General features: G+C 42.3%; 1 protein-coding gene across 4 annotated transcripts in view; it reads right to left on the minus strand.

The window, feature by feature from the left end:
- HECW1 (HECT, C2 and WW domain containing E3 ubiquitin protein ligase 1) overlaps nt 1-17,152 on the minus strand; it is a 258,899-nt gene that overhangs the window by 110,105 nt on the left and 131,642 nt on the right. The window lies entirely within an intron of this gene.

Below are 17,152 nucleotides of genomic sequence, written 5' to 3' on the forward strand. Positions count from 1 at the left end.
TCTAGATATCATGGCACAGAAAGGATCAAGCTGAGGAAAAAAACCACACCAAACCTTCTCCTTTTACAGTATCTACAGTCACTTAGTTAATGCAGCCTCGTTCATACTCAGTGTTTTTCCCATGTGCCTTTTGGGAGATCCATCAGACCCATCACAAACTGCTTATCATACCTCAGTAAACCCATGGGAGTTTTTTGTTCGCTTGTTTGTGTGATTGGGGTTTTTCTTTTTTAGAATAGCCTTCATCTTCATATTTGGCTACTGCTGGCTACAGCATTCAGTTTTGGTTTTCTTAGTTTGCTGCTTTCTAGAGCAGCAGGCTTTTGAAAAGTCAACAGCCTTCTCCAGCAAAGTGGGCTTGTGGGAATACTGATTGTAATCAAACTGCCATAGAATAACCAACGTTGGAAGAGATCTCCTAAAGTCTGGCCCTTCAGTCAAAGCAGGACCAACGTAGAGCAGGCCACTCGGGGCCCTGTCCAGTTGAGCTTTGAGTATATCCAGGGATGGAGATCTCACAAGCCCTCTGGGCAACCTATTCTAATATTTGGCTACTGTCTTGAGAAAAAAAAACAGTAAACTCCTGAGGTCTAATCAGAACATCCCTTGTTGCAACTTGTGTCTAGGGCCTGCTGTCACTTCACCATGTACTGTGAGAAGAGTGTGCCTCATTCCCTACAAGCTCCCATTAGGCAAAGGCATCAGCAACATCCCACCCAAGACTTCTCTTAACACTGAACAAATCCAGCTCTACCTCTGCTACTGCTCATATGCAATGTCAATGACCAATCTGAAGGATGAAGAAAACAGGGGCCAGACTCATCCTGAAAATCACTGTGGTGGGGTGTTACAGCAAACTTGAGAAATGGCAAAGACTTCTGGGGGGAAGCAGCATTTACAAAATCCAACCTCCAATAACAGTTGAATTCACTACAGCAATTTAGTCATCACAGAAAGCATCCTGAAAGATTTGGCCTGCTGCATATTAGATGCAAAAGACTTCTGGACATTAAATATGACAGGAGGGGAAGGGGATGTCAACTAAATGCAGGAGCGCTGTCATTGCAAAGAAATCATTAACTACAATGTGTATAATGACATAATTCTTGAAAATCTTAAGGAATAAATCACATCTTATAGGCAAGAGAGGTGTGTTCTGTTGCATCTGTCAGTTTTGATGGAAATCAGTGCAGAATTCATCTCAAACACTTCAGTCAACCCTGTGAAACCATTCTGCAGCAGAGCAAGGCAAGGCAGAGGTTCATACCCCACACTACATGCACCACCCACATCCTGCTCATCCAGTACTCATACGGAAGAAAACTGGCTCCTATCCCCACATAAACTCCATGTCCCCTGCTCCCCAGACCCATCCCCTTGACAAACACACTCATGTGAAAGTAGGTGTATTCTGAAAACATCTCCCCCTCATTCCCACCGGCAACGTTTCTGCCCTCTGCCAAGCAAACAGCACATCCATCCCTTCCTTCCCCGCGCAGGCAGCCCCCATGCTCACTCATCTGCAGCTGTATGAGCGGTGATGGGCAAGGATAGGAGAGCAGAGCTGAGCTGTTGCTGCTGCCACTGCTGGAGCTGGAAACCAAACTGAGCAGAGGCTGGTGTTCTGCAATGAGGCTGCCCTTCCAGCAGCAACTCTCACTCTGCTCTTCTCTTTCCTGCAGTATCAGGAACAAAACTTTCTTGGTCAGCGTCCAAAACTTTGGGCTATGTGGAAGCAGGTCTGCTCCAAGCCACCTCCTCGGACCATGCCCCCTTAACTAGTTGGAAAGAGAAGAACAAGAGACACAACTTTTCCCTTCCCATCTTGGGGCAGGCTGTACTGCCTGCCAGTCTGCAGTGAGACACAAAGGATGACTGCTGAATATGGAGGTCAATTTTGACCCCTCTGAGAGTGGTAAGAGTTTGGCCACTGACTTCATATCATTAATATTTTATCCTCTTCTGCTACAGTAGCATTCTATATTCCTCAACTGCAGGATACTGAAGCAGCCTGTACCGACCCTTGCCATCAATGATGTATCACTCACAGCAGAAAGTGAGGATGTCACGAGACAGACTTGGTAGTTTCCCTCTCCGTTCCTCACCCTCAAATGCACAACTGAAAAATAAATGTGCAAAGCCTGAGCATCCTTTCAGTAGCAGCAGCTCCAAAAAGCACGAAGACTCACAGGGTGCTGCTGCACAGGGTAGGGAGACTGCGGCAAAACCAGCGGACCTGCAAGCTCAAAGCCTTGAACGTAGGCATAGCTCACCCTGACAGCAAAGCAGGAGATCTCACACGCCTGGCTGCACCTGGCAGCTTTGACCACCCCACTTTGAGGCTCACACAGCGACCACTATCAGCCAGCTGTCCGAGAGGCAGCCGAGTGGTCCCAAAGGCTGGTTGGGGCCAGAGCCCAGCGTGCTTTTCAGGCTGCCTGGACCTCCTCACCAAGAAGCTCTTCACAACTGTGAAAGAATGCAGCCAATAAAAACGTGAAAGAAATGAACTAGAAAAGGAAAAAAAATGGAAAAAGAAAAGGGAAAAAGAGAAAAGGCAAGGCCTACAAAAGAGTGGAAAACAACGAAAGGAGTAGTGGAAGATGCTGTGAGGAAAGCAAGCAATTAATTTCTAAAATCTCCAGATCTTCCACATCCTAACAAATTCCCTTTCTCCCTTTCAGATACATCTCAAAAAACCCAAACCAAACACCAAAAATCCGCCCTCAACTATGATCAGTACAGCTTTGTTAGAACTCAAACCTGATGGCAGCATCTTTCAAATGTGCCTGCTGGCAAAGATAAGTTAGATCCTTTTGGGAAAATCAAGAGAAATAAATAGGCTGCTATTAAAACCAAGGTTTCCTGACAACTAGTGGCATCTCCAGACTTTTCCAGTATTGAGCTTAACTATTCCCATATAGCTGAATCATCTCTAAGGCAACAGACACTGGTTGCCCTCAAATAATTCACCTCTGGAATCACAGTCCTAGTACGGTCATAGTCTGCTAGACAAAAGGTCATAAATGTGTTGGTACCTGAAATATAGTACATTATACATTTCGTGAACTAAACTTTAACAATTGCCCAGGGCTAGTTAGGTAGTATGAGCGACGCTGGTGGTCCTTTGCTAAGAATATCAACAATGTGGTCTAAATTCACGTGGTTTATACTTCTGTTCACCATAAAGTCCTACTGCATTGCCACAAGGGCAAAAAAGGCCTCAATGTAAATAAAAATCAGACTTGTTGAGTTAAAAAGGGAACTGTGTAAGAACAATTTAGTTGCTTTCCATCAGACTTTACAGACATAAGAATTTAAGCCTGCTTTTAAACTGGAGATGTTAAGTGGGGAGGGGCTGCATGCTTTCAGCATGGATGGAAATGTGCTTGTCTGAGAACTCAGCTAGCTAGCTGGGAAAAAAAACCCAGATATTTAATGCACGTGGAAAATGTTTCTCAAGAGATTTCAAGGATTACAAACGAACAAAGGGTTCAAAATTCTATTTTAAAAATATTCTTACGCACATCCGCTGATCTATAACATACTGACCTACATTGATTTCCCCACTTGAACCTCTTTTGTTCTTAATCTTTCATAGAAGTAATAATTATAGCAAAAGTGATTTAGAAAAGTATGCAATATTATATAACTGCATTCCGTGAGCAAAACTATGTTAAGAGAACATGATTATCGCATCAAACTCCTATAAACCAGGAAATGTAAACCTAAAAGATAACTGTGAAGCACTAAGTCTGCCTCTTGATGAACATAAATGGTAATACGTCTTTCCTTTTTTAGCTATCTCTGATCATAACCTTTTCCCCATATAACATTATAGATATGGTTTTGGATCACCTGGGTTGTGTGAGAAGTTACGTACAGGCAATCCAAGATATACTTGAGATTCAGCTAAAACAAAAACCTAAAAACCGAATCATTGGCAGAAAAAAAATGGGAAATACACAACTGAAAAGTAAGAGTAGAAAACATGAGAAGCAAAAAAAAAAATTAAAAAAAGCAGCAAGGTGGAAAGGATGACATGATCATGAAAGGGCTTGCATGTGTAAATGGGCATACACAGAAAACAACATTGGTGCACACTACACTGGAAGGGCAGACATCTGCAGGCACTCAGGCATACTGGGTCGTTGAAACACTTTTTAGCTTTCAGTCACCACCTGCTCTTCTCTTTCGCCCACTTAGGGCATTTCCACTGAAATAACTTGTGAGTTAACACCACAAACATTCAAAACGACCTGCAAATCTACACGTTATAAACGTGTGCAAATTCACCTCAGAGTCATCTCCGCAGTCATGTCTGCTGATTTTTTTATAGGTTATCTGGGTATGGGTTATTTCAGGACAGATTTTAAGTACTAGGTACTTTTATAAAGGGTCATGCATTGTGAAATTACAATAATGTTCTTCTCTCCCCAGATCTTCCTCCAATCCCCCCTTCTTCACAGAACTAAGGAAAGCGGACAAGGAAACAAAAGGAAGATATTTCAAGGAAGTTATTCTCCTTTACGCTGGCTGCTGGAAAATCCAATCAGGACTAAAGCCGATGGCATCTATCAGCTCCAGCAGAGATGAAACTTCATTGCAGGATTGCGCAGAGAGGTTCAGCGCAGGCTTCAGATCCGGCTTTGGCAAGTCTTACAACCTCTTTCTTTTCCCTCCGCGTGTCTGGCTGTTTGGCTGGCTGCTGCTTTGAGGTAAAGAAATTCTCCCAGTACTTGAAAACAGCCACGTTAGGGAACGCTAGCTGTGAAATTTGCTGAAAGCTGCTGAGAGAGAGACTAGTCACGCAGTTGTCCGTCTCAGCTTAAGTTCATACCTTGGGCTGTATTCAGATACAAGCGACATGGATATGCGGACACGAGACGAGGACTTGTACCTACTTCCATGCTTTCCTCCCATCTCTTTCTAGCTGGCTGCAGGAAACAAAGCACCCTTTAGCTCAGGAATATGTAATTCCAACAAACCTTCTGTTTAAGTCGTGGGTGTTCAGAGGCTTTATAATCTGTGTATCTACCCAAGAATTTGCCAGGGTTCTCAACTATGCATCAAAGCTTCGTAAAATTATACTTTGCTTTTGCACAGCAAATTCACCACTAATATAATTCAGTTCATTTCTCATCTGTGTGTCCTAAAAACTTCCTTCACATCTGTAAACCTACAGGCTACAGCTCTGATTGCAACATAGAGCACAGGGCAGCTTGGTCAGTGCATCAAGAGTCCCCAGAGACTCCAGATATGTCTCTATGCTCTTTTCTGCACAGAACACAAATTTTACTCAACTCTTATAAGTTACTTGCATTATACTCAAGAGTAGCTGTCCAAAGCATCATGCCTTATAGCAAAATAAGTAATTTAAAATGGCCAGGCAAAGAAACACAATGTAAATGTCAAGCAAATTTTACCCAGCCTGTATTTCTGCAATAGATCACCTAGCCTTTGAGAGAAAGACCCGCTAAATCAGCAGGAAGATCTCTATTACTTTGGTGGATCTGGCTTTCACATTCCTATGATCTACACCCAATAGACTTAAAAACTGTAGCCACATCTTTTTAAGCATCTCTCCCTGCAGATTAAGCTTCCTCTTCCCTTTTCGCTTTGCAGCTGTCTGCGACCCAGCAGCAGATACTGTTACACAAACCACCACCTTCAAGAAATAAGATAAGCCTCCGACATTCTAACGTTGTTTTAGAAATCACTGATCACTTACAAGCATCAAAGATATTTAAAAAATAAACCCATAAGCTGGTAATTCTGCTGTATTTACCAAGTTTTCCTGATGTCCTCTTCATATCATCACAGAGGTAGTACGAGAGTTTTACAAAACAAGTTCCTTCATCGCCCCAGCTCCATCTGCTTATTTTGCCTTGTTCATTGTAAGCTCTTAAAGAATCATTTGGGATTTTATTCATTGCTTTGAATAAGCAACGAGTTCGTGTTTTTCCCTGTACTCCTTTTAAAATTTATTCAACTTCTTTGGAAGGCTTATCTACACAAACAGTTGTCTCTCAGCTAATATTTGCATTCCTTCCTCAACATGAGTCATTTCTTCTTTAGTCTAATCTAATGACCATGGCTTAGTATGCTAATTTGACACATTGGTCAGAAACCTGGCCACCGCATTCTTCAGCATGGCTAACGCTTGCTCATAAGTCCTCTGCTTTGTCTCGTCAGCTAATAGGAGTTAATAGCAGATTGAAGATTACAACAACAACTTCCATTTGCGAATTTCTAGCCCTTTCAGAGAACATTAATTCTTAGCATACAGCTGAGAGGTAACACATTGCCACCCACATCTGAGATGAAATATAAAGACATCCAACAGCAGTGCAGCAGCTTTGTTATATAAACAAAGCCAGACAAGACATGAAAAAAAAAGCTGAACTAATTTGAAATTGCAGGTACTAAAGATGGATCATAATTGCCCAAATTAGAATCTGAACAACTAGAATTCATGCATTAATTCAGCTATTCTTGAAAAAGTGTCAGTATTATCTTAACAACCACCAGACCACAGGCTTCTTATCTTGATGAAAATGCAGTGACCTCCCAGAAACACTGGACTAGAACTTACTTCCTGGGTCATGGAGTCTAACACATACAGCAACTAGTACATCTCATCCCAACTGATGCAGATTTCTTTGCCAATCAACACAATTCCTGCTTCAAAAGTCTTCTAGCTCAGTTGCAATTCTACACAAAACCATGTGGTTATCATCCAGACTTAAAATTTCCTCTCTCTTCCTATATTGTTATATAAACACAAAGAACTTCCTCAACTCATGAGTACTGGAGGATATCAGAGGTTCTGAAAAAAGCTTGCTTACGCCTTCAAGAAGAATCTCATTTTGTATTAAACATTGTGGGACAGGTGATTCAGATCAGAATCACCCGATGCTCGTAGATGCTTCTAAAGCACCTTAGAAGAACATGAGTAAAAGGAGACATAGTAAAACTATAAGCAATGCTAACTGGTACAGAGATAGAAGATCAAGAGCTTCTAATCTCTATCTCCATTAATCCTGGGAGAAGAGAATGAAAATGAACAACAGTAAATTCAAAATTGAGGGAAGCATGGATTTTTTTCCTTGCAAGGCCTAATTAAAGGGCAAAATTTGTTACTGCAAGGACACAGAAAGGCCAAGAATTTAACAAGACTAAAAAAAGGTGATGGATGGCAATCAGGAATATCCAGAATTTCTGTAACATATGTTAATAAAAAATCAATGACCTAAGCAACTGCTTACTAGGTGTGCCTACCTTACCAATTCATTGCACAGGACTTCTTTTTTTGGTGCAGATTTGACTTGCGTCTTTATGTCGTGGCTTGTGGTACACATCCAAGCGTACAATTGATTAGCCCAAAATTGCTTCCCTGTTGCGATGACTTCCAGTCATCAAGCATGCTACTTACAACATGGACACAAGTTTTTCCAACAGCTGACCCCTTTTTGCTTATCCAGCACACACTGAGAAAGGGCAACTGGTGAACATGTTACGCCCAGTAAAGTCATGATGTGGACAAGCAGTCCTGGAAGCATAACGGAGCACAACACCAAACCCTGGTCTTTTCCTCTTTATGCTTCATCAGGCAGTACTGCAGACATACCCAACTTGACCCAGAGGATTTCATGCCCATGCACTGCAGGATTCTTGTAGCTTACACAGTCCGGGGTGTTGGACTAGCTGGATACTGGAGAGGATTCAGCTTGGCAGCATTCCTGTTCCGCCCCCCCCAGTGAAAACTGTATGTTTTTAAATCAAGATTTTGCCAAGTATAAATGGTGCTCTCAACTAAACGATAGTCTAATATGCACAAAAAAATGGCTAGAACACAACGTGCTCTTTTTTTAATCCATTAGAGCAGACCTCCAGACCATCCAGTGAGACCTAGGTCAATGTGTACAAAATCGGCAATAACAAATCAAACTGATAAACGCAGGGGGAAAGGGCAGAAATAATCTGTTCTCTAAAGCAACATCAAACCAAATCTTTTTGCAACTTCTGAAATGATACATACTGGAAAGGTGCATCATGTAGCCTAAAGTACCTCTAGTAAATTAGCTGGCATTTACCCAAAATCAGATTCATGCCCTACCGCAGCAGGTAACTTCCAGAAGGGAAGAAGGAAGACGTGCTTCATTCAGAAGTCTGTCAGCTTCACCTCTGAAGCGCATTCCACAAATCTAAGTCCTTCCTTCCTCCTTCAACAAAACTTGAAATATCTGCCCTTGTTCCCACTGTATAATCGGAGGAACTGCACTGTTTTTCACGGATCTGACCAGATGCGTGAGGGAGCATGTAAGAAAATAAAAGGCCAAAGCATAGATGATTATACTAGTGCAGTGTGCTGACCAGTCGCTGATCTTTCCATAATTTACTAAACTACAGAAGGGAGTAATATGAAGTGCAGGCTATTAGTACAGCTATTATGTGACCATAACAAGAGACATTCAGAAAGCAAGTGGCTGGGAAATACCAGACACGTATTGAACTTATTAACAAATAAATGGCTTGTGTAATGATCTTCTTGGTGCTGCTGAAATAAAATCACTCCAGTTCCCATCTATCAAGCTTTTTATTTCTTCACTCCAACTCTGTGCTGCACTACAAGTCTGCTAATTAAACCACTCTAAATATACGTTTAGAAGTTCATACAGGATCAGATGCCCAATAAGGCTAAATTTGACCCAAGTGTTTCTTTCGAACAACGTGTGCAGAGAAACTAGGGCAACAGGGAGAAGCCCAAAATTAGTGCAACTGATCTGCCAAGTGAAGAGTAGGCTGTGGCCAGTGATACCTAGGGATAGCTCTGCAGCTCCACAATTACCACTGCTTAATTAGAGTCCATAAGAAGGCAAAAAGCTGACAACATTTTAATGCAACACGTGCAAATACTGGTCTTAACCTGGCTTTTTTTCTGTCCCTACTCAGCTTTTCTGACTGCATAACTGCACGTTCAGGCTAGCGCAGTAGGAAAAAGTCTGACGGATGAACATTTAAAGAATTGTTTTGCTCAATAATTTAACAGATGCTAGCTTTTTCTTATGGGATCTCTTCCCTGTTTAAATCCATCGCAGCTATGCCTACAGCAGTGCATGGTGTGCAAAATAAAAGGCGTTTTGAAGCTACCAGGCACCTAAGCATGCCTGCACTGCTAAAAGAGAACTAAAAAAGACAATGTCAGGACCTCTGCAACTTCCACTTCAGATCGCTCATGTTCCACTCTCCAGTGCACTGAACAGGACACGCTCCCCAGCCACCCTGCCTATATCGGCCACAGCCTTTCTGTGCTTGAAGCGGCTGGTACTATGCCAGGGATAAATTTGATACATAAGGCTAGTTCTTTCATGCTGCGGTACATTACCTGGATTCACCACAGGATGCAAAAGGGCACCGGCTTTCAATGCATCAGCAAGATGTGCAGAGTCGCTGCTTGATGCAGGACTCTGTGTCGATTGTTTCAAAGCGGCACAGCCAGCACAGTGAACGTCCTCCTCGGCGACAAGTACCGCCTTCGAGAGAAGTGCTGTGCTGAGCCGTGCTGACCTGCTGCCCTGCATCACACTCACACCGCACAGGTGGCTCTTCTCCCTTCTCCTGGATGTGCAGTCCCTGAAGATGCACGTGAAATATGCAGGTGATTTAGTGCAGAAAAAGCACTGAAGAGTATTTTGGGCACATCTTTTCCAATCTGGTCTGATTTTTGGCACCAAGCCTAATTTTAGGTGCTTGTATTTGCAATTCCATTACAATGATCAAATACACTACATCTCTACTTTTCCTAAAGACAGATCAGGAAATTATGAAGGCTGCAAAATTAAGTAATTTTTAAATATGCAAACAGCTGTATGCTGGAAAGCAGAGACATTCCTTCTGGCTTGGAACATTAAAAAAAGAGCATACCTGTATGTTGAGAGTTATGGGCTGCTGCTCAGGAAATCAATGCTGATGTTCACAGAGAAAATTGTTTGTACCTCCCCTGCTCAGTTAGTGCTTGTTATATATAATAAATTCTGAGCACTTACCTCTTGTAAGCGGTGTAAGTCTATGAATGGGGGGTGATAGGAGTCTGAACCACAATGAGATGGGAAAGTCGATATCAAGAAAGGGAAAAAAACCACCAGGCACAGAACTGGATCATTTGTCAGTTTAACTATTGACATATCTGAAATCTGTCATAATGAAAATGCTGCTTGAAGTGATTCTACTTGCTAATTCTATTCTGTTTTGAAAGATTCAGCCAATTTGAAAAACCTGAAACAATTCCAGTAAAGGTAGTGGGGTTTCAGCACACACTCCACACCTTTACTGAATCAGGACTGTAAGAGCCAGTACTATCGAACAGCACTCAAGAGGTGTCCAGTGTAAATAAGTTTTCTTAATGTCGAAAAAAAACCTTTTGCCAACCATCCTGATTTAAAATGCAAGTAGAAGAAATAAAAGGAAGGAAAAGGTTATTATTTATAACACAGTGACTATAGTTACGGTGCAGTCAGAGACCAATTACACCCCGGTTACGCTTTCCGACTCCACTAATTCATATAAATGGAGCGCTTGCTACATGACAGAGTAATTGCAGTGTAAATACAATAGTCTTTATGTATCTGGAATCTGAAAAAGCACCAGTGTTACTGAGGTGGCAATAAGAAATAATTTGGACATGTCATTAACCTTCAAATTCTTTGAATCAGCGCTAATTAGGATATAGACAAGCATAACCAAAAATATAATTACATTGAACTAAGGGCTCAACTGTGCAAGTATTAGGAGGCTGCTCACGTGAGTAAGTATGCTCAAACATAACTGAATATCACCAAATCAGGCTGTAAAACACTACCATAGTTTTATAATGAAGCAAAATGGAATTGAAAAAATGAATTAATGACGTTTTTCAGCTTTTACAAATGTGCTGAAGGTTGTTCTCACACCAAAAATCATTCCCACGTATTTTGTAGCTGGGGAGGGTCAAATTCTGCCAGGAAACCCTTCCCTTCAAATGAGTGTTAGCTGTAGCTTGTGTAATGGCTAGCATACCCATTCAGTGCATAGTGCTCTGGAGCCCAATCCTAGATTAGGGCTTTTAGGTGATACTACAACATTAAGAGTTGAAAACAACAGAGTATTATTGAAAAGCTTTCTATATTGCTCCTTCTCCTTTCCTTGCTCTCTTTTTTAACTTCACTTCTCTAGAACGTTTCAAGACAAGCATATAATGAGTGCACACAGGACTCGGTAACATAGAAGTGCTAACGCTTCCCATGCACACAGTAACATCTTTGCCAATTCCCTGCTAAGAGGTACTACTACCCCTCTTCTACCTACGATGGGCTTACTGTGAACCATTATACCTTCTCAGCTCCAAGCACTATAAAAGTCTTCTGTACACAAGTGACCGAATTGCTCCTTGTATACTTACAGAAAACCAATGACATACAGAACTTTCTGTTAAAATGCAGCAGCTCCCCCGCCAATGTAAAAGTTTCTTTAAATTCAAAGACTTATGTTCTCGTGTTATACCACTTCATGATGTTAGCCTACACTGGTGGCAAAGTATGAGCACATAAGGCAGGCGGAATGTGGACAGCATTGCTGCTGTGGTGAAAGAAATACCACATCAGGAGAAAACCATAAACTGGGAGGTATTTCTGATAGATCACAAGCCTATACAGATCACCTTCCTCCCACAGTTTATGGATCAGCTACTTTTTTCAGAATTATTAATCTTGAGTGGTTAATCACTGGAATCCACTCTCTTTCAGCAATTGTTTCTTAGCATATATATTTTCTGTTAGATGCCCTTTTAGATTGAAAGGGACTGTACCCTGGCAGAGAGCACTTTGTATTTGACTGCTGGAGTCTACGCTTCCTTCCAGCTGAGTGAGTATTTCCAGTCATTTTCCCTGCTCATTTTGCCTCGACTCTTTCATTCCTGAATGACTCCATCTCCTTTGCAGGTAATCAAAATAGGAGGAGACATATAGGGATGGGTGGAATATAGATGGTACTAACAATGCTACTCCTTACCTTGCATTTGAAGGCAGTTGCTAGTTGGGGGAGCTCTGGCTGCTTCTCATCTCAAGATAAGGAAAGGGGATTCTCTTGCTCAGTCCTGACAAATACCCAGTCACTTAAGCGCACCCATAGCTTCCAGAGAAGCGCTGCTTCCCTCCCAGGAAATGCTGAGCCTTTCAAGGTACACCACTTACACTTGTTAAAGATGTACCTGGCTTGCATTCTTTGCAATGATTAATTGCAGAAGCCTGATGTTGTGTTTTCCATAAACTTTTTTTTTTAACCTCAATTGCTGAACAGTGCAGAAGCCACTAGAAATTTCTGCTCCCTCTTTATCCTATTTCTTCAAGCGTGATTATTTTCACACTCTCAAAATCAGACTGTTTAGATTCATTACATAACGATGTCCCTTCCAACCCAACCCATCCTACGATTCTAGGATGTCCCAGAAACACAGGCAGTTTTAAAACTCACCTATCACAGAATAAGAAATGAAGTAAAGAACACAGCTGAGATTTTTAAATCCAGCCTTTGGAAAAAATGAGAGATAACAGCTGCGTATGCACACTCTCATAAAATCCCGGCTTGCAGGACATACATGGAAATGAGGCAGAATGCTTCATTATCAAACACTGCTCGGCAGCCCACGCTCTGACGTGACAGTACGTAATGCAAATATTTACAGCAGGAAGCCCTCAGGAATGATCAGTCACCACCAACGGCAGCAGCTTATCAGGCGGTAATTCCTGCTGTGGGAAACCCAGCTGAGGCAGCATTTCCACACAAACACAACACAGAGAAGGTTGCTTTCAATAATTAGCTCCAATTTGCATAGCTTTCCCCACGATGCTAAGTGTATTTGACGAGTGCCATCATGATCTATGAGACAGGAACTGTGGCACGAAAGCTCCAGAGGTTCGATCAGCCGTGGTTCTTTGCATCTAATACACAGTGAGTGAATGCTCCCAATTTAGTGAAGACATTTGTCCTGAGGCTAAAACATTGATTCTCCACTTACTGTCTTTTAATTGTGATGTATCCAATTTATCTTTTTAGGCTATAAACTCTTAGGGGAAAAGGTTTTTGTTCTTCATTCTGTATGCTGTTCTCATGCCTCCTTCACTTTACTGCCAAAGAGTTCAGGTTAAATAATTTTCACACTAGCAAGATACCACTTTCCTATTGCTAGAATTAATTGTTATAACTTGTAATGTTTTTATACAGCAATGTCTGATGTAAAGATGAATTAGTGGTGACAATATCACGAATAAATGAAGAGTAACAAATAGAGGAATATTCCAGATGTTGTAAAACTGTTCTTTTCTACTGAGAAAACTGTTTGCTCATCCATACCATGGTAATGCTTATGCTTTAGTAGTATAAATACTGCACACAAGCAACACTGTTTTCAGGGTATTACCAGTCCAGACAAAAAGAAGCCAGCCAGGATGTTCCTTTTTTCCAGAATCGCAGGTGCTTCGTTTTACTGCTATCATCAGCCCCAGGCCTATCCGTTGCCCCAAATTCACATTTATGCTCCTGCCATGTATGAATTGGCCAAAGTGCACAGCCCTTCGTTCCCAGATATTCAAGCTTGACGATTCAGAGGCGATAAAATGTGACAGGACTTTTCACCGACAAACAAACTGCAGGGCATCCTAATCAGCAGGCGAGGCAGCTCTAATAACTGGGTTACAGTGTAAGGAGATAAAACTCAAATGGAGCAGAACATTCATAATACAAGAAACGCGAGATGCTACTCAGCCTAAAGCACCATCGGTGCTATACAAAGACATCCAACTAACACAGCAACTTTTTTTTCCCCTTAGGAAGCAAGATTCCTTTTAACTGCCAGTTAAAGACGGTCTCAGCAGCGCGTGAACAAGAATGGCAACCGCTTATAGCCCCAGCATGGCTCCTTCCAGCTTCTTTTCCCTTTTCAATTGCAGTGAACCACAGTCAGACAGACAATGAAGGGGTTTTTTTTGATGTTGGGATTTTTTTTTAAATTGTGGTGTTAGGATATTGCTGGTTACCCGTGTTTGCAGGTCTTGTTGACAGGCAGGACGAGACGTGAACCAAGCAGCCAATATGCCAGCTGCTGCCCCTGCCGCGGGAGGTGCCACCTGGCCGGAGGCTCGGACAGAACCCGCTTGGGTGGCTCTGGCATCAGCTGCAGATGAGCCTGTGCTAGCAGTGAAAACACTGTCCCCAGAAGGTCACCTGTCCCCAGATGCTGCCTCTCAAAGGACACCTGCTCTGGATCTTTTTCCCAAGCTGTGCCAAATGAAAAGGTTTGCTTGTGTCAAATACACAAAGCCTCGTTCCCCCTGTATCCCTACTGACAGCCTAAGCTTCAGGGTGAATTTGTGACGCCGTCACTACAATGGCAAAACTCCCTTTGGTTCAAGGCAACAAACTTTTCAAAAAATTCAGCCCCTATACCCACAGCAGGGTCCCTATTGAGATTTTCTCCTTGCAAAGCTATTATTTCTAACACGCTAAGGTCTCCCAGCCACTGCTAAAACCCCTTCTGACTGCAAAGAGGGTAAATTTCCAAGCATAGACCACAGGGTCCTGTCCTCCAGCAGAAATGATGTGCAAGAACCTGCCCCAGGATCTGAAGAAGGTTCCCTCTGAGCAGAGTCCCTCTCTCCATGCTGGACACACCTGTCGGAGGACCATGTCTTTCCTAAGTCCTGTGAGAAATGGCACGCCTGGGACCCTGGGGCAGTGCTCTGAATCACTGGAGCGATGAAAACAACTGAGGAATTTGATGCATCCAATTCCATCACGGAGGGCCCCGTGTGTCAAGACTCACTAGGGTGAGAAGTCTCAGGGACCTCAGAGGAGCTATAGGCATGGTGCTAGACTGTCACGGCCCTTAACTGATCACACAGAGGAACAGGGGAAAATAAAACAATCCATTGCTTCCCTGCTCAGCCATGCTGAAATTATGATTCAAGGCACAGGGAAAAAAAAGAAGGGGCTGCCCAGTCTGTATACTCCACTGTAGAGCCGCTGCAAAGGGATGGGGAGGGACCCAGCAGCACAGATAAGGAAAGCTGTGCATTTACTCGCTGGCCGATGACGGATGAGCACTGTAAAGTACAAAACAGAGTATCTGCTGCTTCTTTTGGACAAGAATTTTCTGATCATTGTTCCAAGCCGCTATTTAAAAAAAAAAGTTTAAAAATAGATGTAACAGTTAATTTTAGGGATTTCTTTAGCACTTTCTCCCTCTTTCCTTCCACTAAAAAAAAACCCCAAAACAAAACCCACAAGTCAGGAATTCATCATTAGTGAAATCACAGTGAAAAGGCAGGTGTCCGTATGTGTCTGCAGTTCTAAGGATAATGTCTGCACTTTGCATGGTGTTACCCGTGCCCCAGCAGCTGCTAGTGCAAAGGCACGCAAAAACCCAGGAAAAGGCTAGGGCTGTGAAAACCCCTTTTTATCTCCTTCCCCATCTGCACAGTGAGGGTAACACCACTTTCCAATGGCATAGGATGCTGTGAAAAATTCAACAACTGTCGTAATAAAGGTTGGACGTGTAGTGCAGAGAGGCAGATGGAGAAAGTCATCTGATGGTTTCAGCTGGGACTGGAGTTTGGAGGACCACACTTAGCTGAAAGCCTTCACTCAGGCCAGAAAAAGACTGGTTTTTTGGTCTAAACTCTAAAGGAGTGTTCAAATATTTACCATTTTTTTCCTCTTGCACTCATATGGGGGTGGCCATGCAGGTTCACGTTGCATAACGTTTGTTGCTATTCCTTTGCTTTTGTTGTCTTCATTGCTTAGTATTTGCCTTACAATGCACCAAATATTTATGTCATGCAGCAAACAATAAAGAGAAGACAACAGAGAAACCAATGCTGCACCTACAACACTGCTGGCCTCTCTGGTCTGCAAAAAACTGGCAAAAACACACAAGAGTATTCTGTAACCCAGAAAGGCAGGAAAAATTGTGATGTGAAGAGAATGCTATTTCCAAGGACACTGGTTTGGCCGTCATACTGAAAACTGTTATCTGATACCACTTTTTATCCTATTTTATTTTTCAGCTGTGCACAGTGTACTCAGCTGAAGGTCATAATAGGTGTTTCTTTTTCTCATCTGATCTCTATGAAGACCATGAGTACTGCACAAAGAGGACTTTCTTTTAAACATGAGTCATGCTCAGCTGAAAGTGAACGGCTGTGTAAGCCACTTTATTTCCTCATATATATTTATAAAGGCCTCAACTAAAGAACTTAGAGATTACATATTTGTGTATTAAAAAGGCACAGGTCCTCATTCATTCTTCTATTAACTTACTGCTGATACTTAATAATGACAGAGTAACCCTTCCACACTAGACCTGGAAAATTGCTTAATTGGTTCGAACTCAGATCTAAGACATCAATCTGAATTGTGAAAAAAAAAATTATTCTAATCTCTCAGTTTACTGGTATTTATTGCCTTGGTTCACTGGCTTACCTTTCAGAGAAGACTGGGACTAAATCAATGACATAGATTGTCCTTCCAAATTGATGACAATCAGGATATGAGCAGCAAGTCCTGAGTCAGTAAGACACCACTCACTACAGGCTAAAAAGAACTTTTCAGCATCTGACAAAATGAAGATATCCAAGCCCACATCATAATGTTCCTCTGAAGACAGCTGAAGGAAACTCTCCAGGCTTCCAAATTGGTGAATGGCTTCCCTGTGAGCATGTGAGAAAGGCCTATCGAGACATGAATCCCTTTTATTCCTTAAAGACACACCATCAGCCCCTACCCAGCATCCAATTTGCAGCTATTGTGTGCATCAAAACAAGGGAAAGAGAAACTACCAAAGTTAAGGTGAGGGTGTTAAGAGTGGATAAAAATAATCCTTCCTGGTACTGGTGCAACCAGACACAATCAGCACACAGCATGTGAGACTTTTCACTGGGGACTGTTAAAAAAAAACCCACCACAAAACAACAAAACACCCACCAAACACACACACACACACCCCACGCAAACCCCAAACTTTCAAAATTTAAGCTTCAGTGATGTCCACTGAAACCTACATACGCCCACAGGTAAGACATGCCTTTCCTGAACCCATCTTCCACATTAAAAAACACCT

Source organism: Rissa tridactyla, chromosome 2 (genome assembly GCF_028500815.1).
Source record: "Rissa tridactyla isolate bRisTri1 chromosome 2, bRisTri1.patW.cur.20221130, whole genome shotgun sequence".
Lineage (NCBI taxonomy): Eukaryota > Metazoa > Chordata > Aves > Charadriiformes > Laridae > Rissa > Rissa tridactyla.